Raw genomic sequence first — 13,758 nt, forward strand, 5'->3', positions numbered from 1 at the left:
TTGACTTGTATTAATTAAAAATTCTTCGACCGGTCACATATTTGTGAGGATACTCCGTAAGGTTGTATTTTGGTTCTTAGTCGACCATTTGGTCCAGTCCCGAACTCCTTTCGGAAATCTCTGTGAATAAAATCAGCTGTGTCACTAGTTTCACAGCCAAAGGCGAGCTACGTTTAGCGGAATGTTTTTTGCTGAAGCTCCCGTGATCTTTTCATAAAAGTGTCTTTCCTCCAATAACGTCATATACGATGAACAACTACTATTCGACAGGTGTTGATAAGGGACGTCACAGTCCATTTTGCTTTCATATCTATATTGTTTCTCGACTTGGATTCTATTGGGGGCTTGAATAATAGGTTTTCTAGAAATTTCCTCAGGCGACTCGCGGAATCCTTACGTCAACACTGGCACTTAGCGATATCTTCCTTCTTGTCAACCTGCCGACTGGTGCGCGTCTGGAAAATCACTGAAAGCGTACTTCTTGACATTTTGTAATTGTTTGTTTCCTCATGAACGGGTTCCCGACTGAACACTGCTCGAGGTAGTGGAAAGTTTAGCACACTGTAGTTGTATTCGAATACGACTTCTCATAGAAGCTAGGTTAAGGAAAGATAAACCTACGTTTATAGCATTTGTAGACTTAGAGAAAGCTTTTAACAATGCTGACTGGAATACTCTCTTTCAAATTCTAAAAATGGTAGGGATAAAATAAAGGGAACGAAAGGCTGTTTACAGCTTGTACAGAAACCAGATGGCAGTTATAAAGAGTTGAGGGGCATGAAAGGCAAGTAGTAGTTGGGAAGGGAGTGAGACAGGTTTGTAGCCTCTCCCCGATGTTATTCAATCTGTATATTGAGCAAGCAGTAAAGGAAACAAAAGAAAAATTCGGAGTAGGAATTAGAATCCATGGAGAAGAAATAAAAGCCTTGAGGTTTGCCGATGACATTGTAATTGTGTCAGAGACACCAAGGGACCTGGAAGAGCAGTTGAACGCAATGGACAGTGTCTTGAAAGGAGGGTATAAGATGAACTTCAAGAAAAGCAAAACGAGGATAAGAAAATGTAGTCGAATTAAATCAGGTGATGCTGAGGGAATTAGATTAGGAAATGAGACACTTAAAGTAGAAGATGAGTTTTGCTATTTGGGGAGCAAAATAACTGATGATGGTCGAAGTAGGAGGGATATAAAATGTAGACTGGGAATGGCAAGAAAATCGTTTCTGAAGAAGAGAAATTTGTTAACATCGAGAACAGATTTAAGTGTCAGGAAGTCCTTTCTGAAAGTATTTGTATAGATGTAGCCATGTATGGAAGCGAAAGAGACGATAAATAGTTTAGACAAGAGGAGAGTAGAAGCTTTGGAGATGTGGTGCTACATAAGAATGCTGAAGATTAGGTGGGTTATGGAGAGCGGCATCAAATCAGTCATTGGACTGAAGACCACGACAACAACAGTTGCATGACATGGCGAAGGTTCAAATTCCCATCCAGCTATCCGGGTATTGGAAGATCAGATGGTTTAACTTTTTGTCGACGACGAGGTTGTCAGAGACGTAGTGATTAATCGTATTATGGAAAAAAGGCAAAGGAAACCAGGTTTAGTCTTCCAAACGAACGATCCCAGGTTTTGTCTTGGGTGAATTAGGGAAATCACAGGTAACCTAAATTTGTATGACCGGGTGGAGGTCAGTCTTCCCAAATACAAAGGGCGTTCAAAAAGTTTCGCTTTTTTTTTGGTCCATCTCAGAGTAGCACTTGCAACCTACGTCCTCAATTATTTGCTTGACGTATTCCAATCTCTGTCTTCCTCTACAGTTTTTGCCCTCTACAGCTCCCTCTAGTACCATGGAAGTCATTCCCTCATGTCTTAGCAGATGTCCTATCATCCTGTCCCTTCTCCTTATCAGTGTTTTCCACATATTCCTTTCCTCTCCGATTCTGCGTAGAACCTCCTCATTCCTCACCTTATCAACTTTCGTCTATAGCACCACATCTCAAATGCTTCGATTCTCTTCTGTTCCGGTTTTCCCACAGTCCATGTTTCACTACCATACAATGCTGTACTCCAGACGTACATCCTCAGAAATTCCTTCCTCAAATTAAGGCCGGTATCTGATATTAGTAGACTTCTCTTCGCCAGAAATGCCTTTTTTGCCATAGCGAGTTGCTTTTGATGTCCTCCTTGCTGCGTCCGTCATTGGTTGTTTTACTGCCTAGGTAGCAGAATTCCTTAACTTCATTGACTTCGTGACCATCAATCCTGATGTTATGTTTCTCGCTGTACTCATTTCTACTACTTCTCATTACCTTCGTCTTTCTCCGATTTACTCTCAAACCATACTGTGTACTCATTAGACTGTTCATTCCGTTCAGCAGATCATTTAATTCTTCTTCACTTTCACTCAGGATAGCAATGTCATCAGCGAATCGTATCATTGATATCCTTTCACCTTGTATTTTAATTCCACTCCTGAACCTTTCTTTTATTTCCATCATTGCTTCCTCGATGTACAGATTGAAGAGTAGGGGCGAAAGGCTACAGCCTTGTCTTACACCCTTCTTAATATGAGCACTTTGTTCTTGATCGTCCACTCTTATTATTCCCTCTTGGTTGTTGTACATATTGTATATGACCCGTCTCTCCCTATAGCTTACCCCTACTTTTTTCAGAATCTCGAACAGCTTGCACCATTTTATATTGTCGAACGCTATTTCCAGGTCGACAAATCCTATAGAAGTGTCTTGATTTTTCTTTAGCCTTGCTTCCATTATTATCCATAACGTCAGAATTGCCTCTCTCGTCCCTTTATTTTTCCTAAAGCCAAACTGATCGTCACCTAACGCATTCTCAAATTTCTTTTCCATTCTTCTGTATATTATTCTTGTAAGCAGCTTCGATGCGTGAGCTGTTAAGCTGATTGTGCGATAATAAAGTTTGGCATAGTCGTCTCTAATTTTTTTATTTTTTGCAGGAGGAGAATGAAATTTTTTGTGAACATACTTGGAACATTTATCTATAAGTTGGTGTATAAAAGTATTTTCTTTTATATACAGGTGAGCCATAAAGGACCGTGGAGTAGATGTCAGGTTGCGACAACGGTCGGTGATGGAGTTCCTCTTCAAGAACGACGATGACTCTGCCACATCGATCCACGGGAAGTTGCTCCCTGTTTATGGGGAGGACACAGTGGATCGCAGCTGTATCCAGCGGCGGTTGCAGAAGTTTAAAGAAGGTGATTTCTCTCTACTGGACAATCCACGATGCGGTAGACCATCGACGGCAGTGAGTGATGTGAATAAGGAGACCACTGATCAAATCATCCAAAATGACAGATGTATGACGACACGGCAGCTTGCTGAAATGACTCGTTTGTCATTGGGTAGTGTGGTATCGCAGTCACTAAGGTATAGAAAAATATGTGCGCGTTGGGTGCCTAGATTACTGACAAGAGAAATGAGGAAAAATGTGTGCGGGGGTCTCATGAAGACCTTTACTGAAGAGTGGAAACAGTGTTACCCCAGGCTGAAACATGGTTGTTTTTGTCCGAACCTGAGAGCAAAACCCAATCCGTGGAGTGGCGTCATCCGGGTTCCCCTCGGAAGAACAAACCAAGACTTTCACGAACAGTAGGACGAAAGGTGACGGCCTCCTTCTTCTGGGATCAGTGTGGTGTCATTTTCATTGACGTTTTGGAACCTGGCTCCAAAATTAACTGGGACTGTTCCTGTTTGTCACTGGACAAGCTGCGACGTGCCATCAAGACCCGCAGACCACAGCTTCACAGAGCGCGGGAGTACCCCAGGGAAGCATCCTAGGGGCCCTGCTGTTTAACCTCTACATAAACGATCTCCCAACCACACACAACACAATGGTGGCAATCTACGCGGATGACACAGCCATCCTTGCGCAAGATTGGAAACCATCAAACATTATGTCACGCCTACAGACTGCACTCAGAGTGGCCGAGCCTTGGTTGGAGAAATGGCGTGTTAGAGTAAACGTCGACAAGTGCGAAGCCGTTCTGTTCACTAGAAGACCGAGGCAACGGCGCAAACACCGCTACTGCAGACCAATAACTTTACATGCACGTCCAATACGTTTCCGTCATGATGTACCATGTGTACCGTGATGTGCCTACAACCTCAGAGGATATGAAACAACGTATTGTGGCAGCCTGCGGCGACAATAGATGTACTGCGGCGCGTACAACATTCATTACGCCAGAGATTGCAATTGTGTACAGCAAATGATGGCCACCACATTGAACATCTATTGGCCTGACATGTCGGGACACACTCTATTCCACTCCGTAATTGAAAACGGAAACCACGTGTGTACGTGAACCTCACCCCTCATGGCAATGTACATGTGCGTCAGTGAAAAAGACCAATAAAAAGGTGTTAGCATGTGGACGTAATGTGCTGTTCCAGTCTCTTCTGTACCTAAGGTCCATCACCGTTCTCTTTGGATCCCTACGTAATTCGGTGCTGTCCGATACACACGATCGAACAGCGGAGGAGTGGTACTCAAGCGTCAACTTTAGATTACAATATCTCCGGATGTAATTACCATTTTACAATGCAACAAACGGCACTGATTACGTATTTGTTTATATGTTCAGATGTGCTAACAAAACTAACGTGGTTCCATTTAAAAAAACGTAGGTTTGTGTTAAAAAACATACTTCCGTGCATTTTTGTATGGTTTGTATTAAACAATTACACTAGCCCCTCTCCTCACGTTTGGTCTGTGGAATCGATTCGTCAGTATTTGATGTGGTTTACGAAATATATCCAGCGGTAATGTTAGATGACTCACCCTGTATAAGGGCCAGAAGCATTTTCACGTTAACGATATCGCGTGTTTGTATCTTAGTATTTCTCCGCAAAATACAATAGAAAGAAATGAATGAAATATATTACTAACAAAGAATACATCACGTTACATGTATGTCAGTTATATCTCGAAACTCTTTAGAACTGTATTGCTTAAGTGCAGTACAGGATAAAAGTTCAGCGTACGTCGATTTCTCAGTTTCAACTAGCATTGCTGTCCTGTTGTTCACTTGAACTATGTATCCCCTGCTTCACTAAACTGTAAATGAAACACCGGCTACAAATTAAAAGCTCACTCGAAGTTTGTTGCTTAAGCACAGTACGGAATACGAGTGTGTCGTAAGTCGATTTCTTCGTTTTCACTAGCATTACTGTTCTGTTATTCACTTGAACGATGTATCCTCCGCTTCAGTAAACCGTAAGTGGAACACGGGATACAAATTGTAGATGTGTTGTTTATTTCGTCTCCGCTATTTCTGACAGTCCTTTGTTACGTACATATCAGTACTACTGATGACAGAAGGACCAAAGTATGTAATATATGTATACCAGGCTTCCGTTGACCTCTATATATGTACACTGGTAACGAAAAGGTGGAAATAGACGCAAGTTACATTTGCAACCTGTACCACAACTGAACTACACGGAGACAAGAAGACGACACATGTAGAATTTGTACCCGTACTTCACTATGGGGTAGTTTTGTTGTTACCTTGGACGCTAATAGTATCCCATTCGTTACTTGAGCTATATAGCTATATGCAACATTTGTATCTTGCTCGCCAATTGATATATATAGTGTCGGTGTAAAGGTGAAGTGAAGGACGGGATACAAATTTTAGTTGTGTCAGGGGTTTCGCCTGTGATATAGCAAGTACACATTCGAAAATGTCGTACTGATACTAGTGCTGGGAAACGAAAGAAGATCGAAAGCTGAGAAATTTCTATTACGTACTTCACAACAAGAAAATACACATATTGGTGGAAAAAAACAGTGAAATATGTCAAAATAATGAAATACAGTGAAAGAAGCAAATGGAAAAGTGAACTTATCGCAGGGAAATATCGAGGAATAACCGAAGCTCGCCTAGAGAGACAGTAACGAAAATTACATACCCGCAAACAGACAAATCCATTCCTATAAACGAAAATAAGACAGTATAAATTGTTCTACAATAACAAACTAACACTCCAAATTACCTCAATATCATTGCGAATAATTTTAATGTACAATGATAGCCCTTATCCGGAACACAGAACTGTTTTACTATCTATGCCTCGAAGTGAAGACATTGCTATCTATGACTAATGTACGACGTCATTGGTCAAAGCCGACGGGTTGTATCCCTGCTTCACTAGACCCGAAAATACAATACTGGGGACGTATTTCAACAGTATTTGGTAAATATGTAGTAGAGCAACGTATGATTTGCGTGGAACGTAAGTGAATGTATCATATCTCGAAATACTCGTCTAATCACCTACTTTAATTTGCTTGTCTCTTAAAGTCAAATCTGAGCGAATACATTTACTACGCTGTAATATTATCTGCGCAAGGAATGTACATTTGATGAATTTAAGAACAAAAAAAAAAGTGTAAGTGTTCCGTAGAGTTTTAAACGAGCACCTTCAAAATGGTGGATTGTCTAGTTTATACTATACAGTGCTCTAGTTAGTGCCTTAGCGGTGGACGCTACACATAGTGCCGGAGTCGTGGCGTGCAAAAACGGAAATTCCACCACTTTGGTGAGATATGGTCAAGGCTTTCACCGTAAAGGCCGAGTGTTTTACAGTTTTTTCAACAGTACCAGCGAAGTATTATGAAAGGTGCGAGTTCCACAGTCCTGTGCCACATCGTCAAGGTAACAGCCAGCCGCGTCGCCACTGTTACGGAATCAGCTAACATGGACTTGATCCTGATTCGGCGATTATTCTGATTGAAGGGAACTTGTCATCTGTGTAACTGAATTTTACGAGTGGACTCTTTCGTTCGCTTATCGCATAAATAGATCAACAGCCAGCCACGCCGCGAAACGGTTATGTGTGCACTCGTAAAAAACATTAGCTGAACACTTTGGATGAATTAACATTAATGGCGAGAAATGTGTCGACAGCGATTTTGCTTGTTTACGGAACTAGTAGTCGAATAGAGAGGCTGTGCAGTACAACTATAGGGTATACCGTACTGCAAGTACACCGTGTGGCAGAAATAGTAATTATGTAAACGCTCCTGTCGGAGCACAAGAAAAGACGAATACGATCCTCTTTAAAACACTCTGACAGAAAAGTGGGAAACCAACTGCCTCAATCCTCATTCCGTTTTCCACGCCTAACATTTTAGCATGTGGACATTTTCGCGCTCTTTTAACACAGAGCGTTCTAAATCGTCTTACACAGTCTCTCTTTAAAGTTAAGCCTTCATACTTAGCATCTCCCTCTCACTGCCACAGTCTACATACGTCTCTCACATTGTCTCCCTTTTCACCCATTGGTTTACAGTATACCCTGCTGCCACTGTCTCCTCACTCCGTTACACTGTCCGCAGCTCGTGGTCTAGAGGCTAGCACTGCTAGATCACGGGGTCCCGGTTTCGATTACCGGCCGGGTTGGGGATCTTCTTCGCCTGGGGAGTGCGTGTTTGTGTTGTCCTCATCATTTCATCATCATTCATGCAAGTGGCGGGACTGGACTGAGTAAAGGTTGGGAATTTGTACAGGCGCTGATAACCGCGCAGTCGAGTGCCCCACAAACCAAAAATCATCATCATCATCATCATCATCAGTTACATTGTATCCATTTTTCTTTCTTTCTCACTGCCACTGTCCCCGCCATACTCCGGCACCTCAATAATTTCAGGGGGTCCAACGAAACCTTAAAATTTCGGTCCATACCTACGTGTTAAAGTCCGCTGGTCTGAGAGTGTGTTCAGATCCCCAGACCACTGCATGGTCTCCGCTCATCTGTACTTTTCATTTCCAATGTCTCCTTTCTCTTCTTCTCCCACTGCTTCCATCTCCATCCACTCACTTCCTGTTTTTACTCACACTGCCTCTCTCCTCTCTCTTTTGATGGAACTGTTATTGGCTTCATCCACCTCTCTTTCTCTTACAGTACCACTTTCTCTTTCCCACCGTCACTGGCTCCTCTCTCTTTCTCTCTCACCGACACTGTCTCGTCTCTCTTCCACCGTCGCTGTTTGCCTGCTACTCTGTTTCAGCACAAAAAAGCGCGAATATGTCAGCATGCCAAAATTTTTGATGAAGAAGGTGGTATGAGAGTTGAGGGGCTGATACCCCACATCTTCTGTCAGAGTTTTTTAAAGAAGAACATAGCCGCCTCGTTTGTGCTCCGACAGGAGTGTTTCTCCGCTAGCACCCTTCTTTTCCCTCCTACAGCAAGGTATGCTGCTTATATAAAACCATTTCTACACTTCAGTGAACCTTTGACAGTTCATTGACATACACACATCAAAAAAAGTTTTGCTTCACCCCAGTTCCCAGAACTTCTAAAGATAGACGTTGACTGTGGATATTGTATCACAGACACAGTCCCTTTGACTGTTCAGAGATGCCACAAAACCCACCCAAAGATGTAAACAACCATGCATGAGCAGCGCCTATTAGACGGAGGGAGTCCGACAACCGATCAGTTCCAGTCATTCCACAAGGAAGGAGGTATACGGCTCGTGTTGTCTGTAGTTCAACCGTGCCTAGACTGTCAATACCGCGGTTCGATCGCGTCCGCATTGTTACTTTGTGCCAGGAAGGGCTCTCAACAATGGAAGTGTCCAGACATCTCGGAGTGAACCAAAGCGATGTTGTTCGAACATGGAGGACATACACAGAAACAGGAACCGTCGATCACATGCCTCGCTCAGGTCGCCCAAGGGATACTACTGCAGTGGATGACAGCTACCTACGAATTATGGCTCAGAGGAACCCTGAGAGCAATGGCACCATGTTCAATAATGCTTTTCGTGCAGCCACAGGACGTCGTGTTACGACTCAAACTGTGCACAATAGGCTGCATGATGCGTAACTTCACTCCCGACGTCCATGGCGAGGTCCATCTTTGCACTAGCGCGGTACAGGTGGGCCCAACAACATGACGAACGGACCGCTCAGGATTGGCAGCACGTTCTCTTCACCGATAAGTGTCGCATATCCTTCAACCAGTCAATCGTCGGAGACGTGTTTGGAGGCTGAACGCCTTAGACACACTGACCAGCGAGAGCAGCATGGTGGAGGTTCTCTGATGTTTTGGGATGGCATTATGTGCTGCCGACGTACGCCGCTGGTGGTCATGGAAGGCGCCGTAACGGCTGTACGATACCTGAATGCCGTCCTCCGACCGATAGTGCAACCATATCGGCAGCAAACTGGCGAGGCATTCGTCTTTATGGACGACAATTCGCGGCCCCATCGGGCACATCATGTGAATGACTTCCTTCAGGATAACGACATCGCTCGACTAGATTGACCAGCAAGTTCTCCAGACATGAACCCTATCGAACATGCCTGGGATAGATTGAAAAGGGCTGTTTATGGACGACGTGACCCACCAACCACTCTGAGGGATCTACGCCGCATCGCCGTTGAAGACTGGGACAATCTGGACCAACAGTGCCTTGATGAACTTGTGGATAGTATGCCACGACGAATACAGGCATGCGTCAAGGCAAGAGGGCGTGCTACTGGGTATTAGAGGTATCTGTGTGTACAGCAATCTGGACCACCAGCTCTGAAGGTCTCGCTGTATGGTAGTACAATATGCAATTTGTGGTTTTCATGAGCAATAAAAAGGGCGGACATGATGTTTATGTTGATCTCTATTACAATTTTCTGTACGGGTTGTGGAACTCTTGGAACCGAGGTGATGCAAAACTTTTTTTGATGTGTGTAATTCGACAAATTTAGATACTTTGACACATACAGACAATGAGAAAGTATAATATAAGTTTAACACAAAATAGGTTGATTGACATTTTTCTTGGGTTCTTTGCGCATTTATAGCAGATCACCGAAATGTCTGACTCATGATATCTTAAAATAGAAAAAATATTATTAGAAATATTTTACTTGCAATGTTTCCGGGTTTTCTTTTCAGCCAATTTTTGTCACTGCAGTAACACTTTGGGCGTATTTGTACAGGCGTGAAGTGTTGTTTTTTCTGAGACAAGGCGTCACAAAGTTTTGTTGGTGAAAAAATGCTGGCTATAAACATTATTTTGTGACATCAGTACCCTTGTGGTGACCCTAGAGTTTTTTCCATATGTTACCTACGTGAGTTAAAGCTACATTTATGCCTCACAAGAGATATTACCTCCATATTTTACAAGCGCAAGTACGGTAACTTTGACTCTCTGGATCTTGCTAATGGTTGTGATACTGAAGAAAACTGCAAGGTTCCTGAATAACATCATCTTAAAAACATATGATAAAAATTTCGACTATTTTCCGTTAATAAAAATTATGGAAGTCGATATCGCCACAATTGGTGCTTTTGACACCCGAAAATCTTTTTTTTTTCTTTTAGGTTTTCTCAGGAACTGCCCATGAACAAATGGTGCTTTCTAAGCCTCTTAAGGTCCACCCTAGACCATACCTAATGTTATAAGAACCAACCGATATTTCCAGAATGAGATTTTCACTCTGCAGCGGAGTGTGCGCTGATATGAAACTTCCTGGCAGATTAAAACTGTGTGCCCGACCGAGACTCGAACTCGGGACCTTTGCCTTTCGCAGGCAAGTGCTCTACCATCTGAGCTACCGAAGCACGACTCACGCCCGGTACTCACAGCTTTACTTCTGCCAGTTTCAACCAACCGATATGTTCAGTTTTCCTGGGCTGGAGGAAATGTGTGTTGTTTAAATTTTGACTCTGTACTGTAGAATAGTCTTACATGCAGCAGAAATTCTTAACCTAGTAAGAACAGGAGTACGTAAGAGACTAGAACGCGTGGAACGAAAAATTCTCAGGAGGACAGTGCGACCTCGAAGAACACAAGGTAGTCAATTTAGAAGACGAGAGAACCAGGAACTATACACCAAGGTAGAGACAATCTCGGACATCAGCAGCGAAAGGAGGAGTCTGATCTTTGGACAAATCCTCAGAATGGACGATGGGAGGTTAACACAGCAAATAATACTGTTTCTGGTGGACAAGAGAACCGAAATACACTGGGTCCAAGAGGTGCAAAGGCGTCTAGAAGAAATAGGAATACAGGAAACAGGTAACACAAAAGAGTAGTTTTTAAATAAAAAATCTAGGCTTTCACAGGTTTTGAAGACGGAACTAGACCCACAGCAAAGTCAGAAGAGCGAAGAAGGTTGCAAAGCACGAGAATGAAAGAATATTGGACAAAGAGAAAGCCCAGAAGAAAAGAAACTGACGCGAATTAACGTTGTCCTCAAATGGCCAAACCGGAAATAAAAACAAGAAGTGACAGCATGCCCGTTATTCCGAAAGTATGCAAATGGTCTCTAGGCCTAAGGTTATCCAGAACACTTGACCCCTTGTCTCTGTGACCAACAGTACCCTAGAAATTACTCTCTGAAAAATGCCAGCTGTCATGCACGCACTTATTTGCACCTTTTGTGTGAACAGTGCAGCCCACGTTGCACTGGTGGAAGAAACGTGAGTCTTTACCAGATGTTTGTGGTTCTGGCCGTGTGTATGCTCCCCCAACCCGCAGCTAATTAGTAAATAAACAATTCCGATCAATCTTTAGCTGGTGGTTGGAACAAAAAGAGAACAAGCGCAGACAGGAGATAGGTACGTGAGGTCTAGGCGCTCAGTCATAGAATATTGTGGCCATGTGCATGTGCTACGTAACGTGGTGTATAGTCGTATGAGGATTGTCTGTGTTTGTTTAACTCCACCAACTCTCGCACGCAACCCACCCCCCAACGCCGTCACAGGCCGCTTACAAAATGCTTCAAGATAAAAGCCAACTATACCTCTACATCCTATTTACTAAGTTTCAAGAACTATTATTAACCGACAAACCAAGGAATGTACCGTACCTCCTATGTATGTTGTACTTCGAAGACAAAAGAAGACTAGTTACAGCGAGCACAGAGACAACTAAGCAATCACTTTCCCGTGAATGGGAAACGAAAACATCTTAACATGTTGTACAACCGTGCGCTTCACAGTGGTTTGCGGAGTATGGTTGGAGATATAGAGTCTGCGCAGCTGTTTTCTTACTGAGAGATTCTTGGTAAAGATAAGCTTTAAAAAGGAGCACTTTACACAGAGTATTCGGTATAAAAGCTAATAGGAATGTGTGACTAACAATAACAACACTCAACATTCAATAACCATTCGAATTATCAAAAAAATTATAACAATTAAAAAGTCAAGAACGATGAGGTGTTTCCAGAAGCCGCATAGCAGTATGAAAAGTGCTTTATTCGCAGCTACCGGTTTCACGTCAGTATAGACGCATTTCAAGTTCATCTGCGAAGAATACAAATCACTGAGCGAAATTGTGAAAGGGTAGGAATAAATCACCTTGATACAGATCTGTGGTTTTTGGAAATACCCCACCATTCTTGACTTCTTAATTGTTATAATTTTTGTGATAATTTGAATGGTTATTGAGTGTTGAGTATTGTTATTATTATTCACAATGACTCTGAGTTATAGTTACCTTCCGCATAAAGTTGTCTGTAATAGAAATTTTTCTGGAGTTATCTTCGTAACGAATGGTCTAAACTGCTTTTCAGTACTGGTAGTGCTTATTTTTGTAAGTATGATGGTCAGACAACATTACATTAGAAGTATCCTTACGGATGAACTCATTTTTAAATTTGGAGATTAATGTTCCCACTTTCTGTCTGCTGTTTTCATTTTAGACACTAGACTGTTGTGTGAAGAACTAGGCGAAAGATCTGTACCCAAACCTTTCTTTTACAGTGTGTAATTGAACCGTAACTTCTCTGGATTTTCTGATAGATTTTTCTCCAAGATCTGACTCTGAAAGTAGTTGCACCCAATGTGGCACATGTCCCATGTTTCAAGCAAGCAAGCTGCGCCATCAGTGTATTACTTTTTAATATTGAAAGTGCAACGTTTTCTGTTTACGCTACATATTCCGAATGATAACGTTAAACCAGGATTTTATGCCGTACACACACCTATAATAAGCTGTACTTACTGTGTTTCACCTTCCATGGAATTAATAGGCAACTGTAATAGATGAAAGCCAAAATATGAATGACAATATACACAATGGTGGTGTAATATCCTACAACATTCATTACTTATTTCTCAAACCGGTTTTCGGCTGTTACGTGATCATTAGATAGAAAGTTAAAGTATGTGATACAGTGAAATTTTGTTGGATCAAATACTTTAAACTAGTGCATCTACAGATTATCTCCATTTCCGAAGTTAGGTTTAGGAATAAAACATCAGGGATTATTTCAGTGTAAATGCGATGTACGACTATCTAACCAAGGTAAAACATGTTATACATTAGCTGTATACAAATTACAACAGTTGTTCATAGAAGAAAATAAATTCAACAGCAAAATTCGTTTACATATTCCAAAGATGTGGCTGAAAAAAATAATTTTGTCTTTAATAGCTCCTACATTACAAACAGATAAGTTGTAGTAGAGAAATTAAGCAGATGAGCCAGTCATCTGTGATTATACAAAGTATTTTTTCACACAACATAAGAAATTGTAGTAACTGAAATAGAGGAAAATGGGGCGCGTGAGTAAGGGGAGGAATTTACAACATGGCCTGGACGGGGTTATGAGGAACATCTGCCGTTAGTAGTGGCGAGTAAGGGAGCTGCGCCTGGTCATTCAGTACTAAGCTTGGTCTGATGGACACATGTTCATTAATTTAATTTACCTGAAGAATGTTCGTCCTCCTTCCTTTATTTTATCTTAGTTAAATAATCTTGTA

General features: G+C 42.1%; 1 protein-coding gene across 2 annotated transcripts in view; it reads right to left on the bottom strand.

Annotated features, from left to right (window-relative positions):
• Nucleotides 1-13,758, bottom strand: part of LOC124789972 (steroid transmembrane transporter SLC22A24-like) — a 107,207-nt gene that overhangs the window by 65,570 nt on the left and 27,879 nt on the right. The window lies entirely within an intron of this gene.

Source organism: Schistocerca piceifrons, chromosome 3 (assembly GCF_021461385.2).
Source record: "Schistocerca piceifrons isolate TAMUIC-IGC-003096 chromosome 3, iqSchPice1.1, whole genome shotgun sequence".
Lineage (NCBI taxonomy): Eukaryota > Metazoa > Arthropoda > Insecta > Orthoptera > Acrididae > Schistocerca > Schistocerca piceifrons.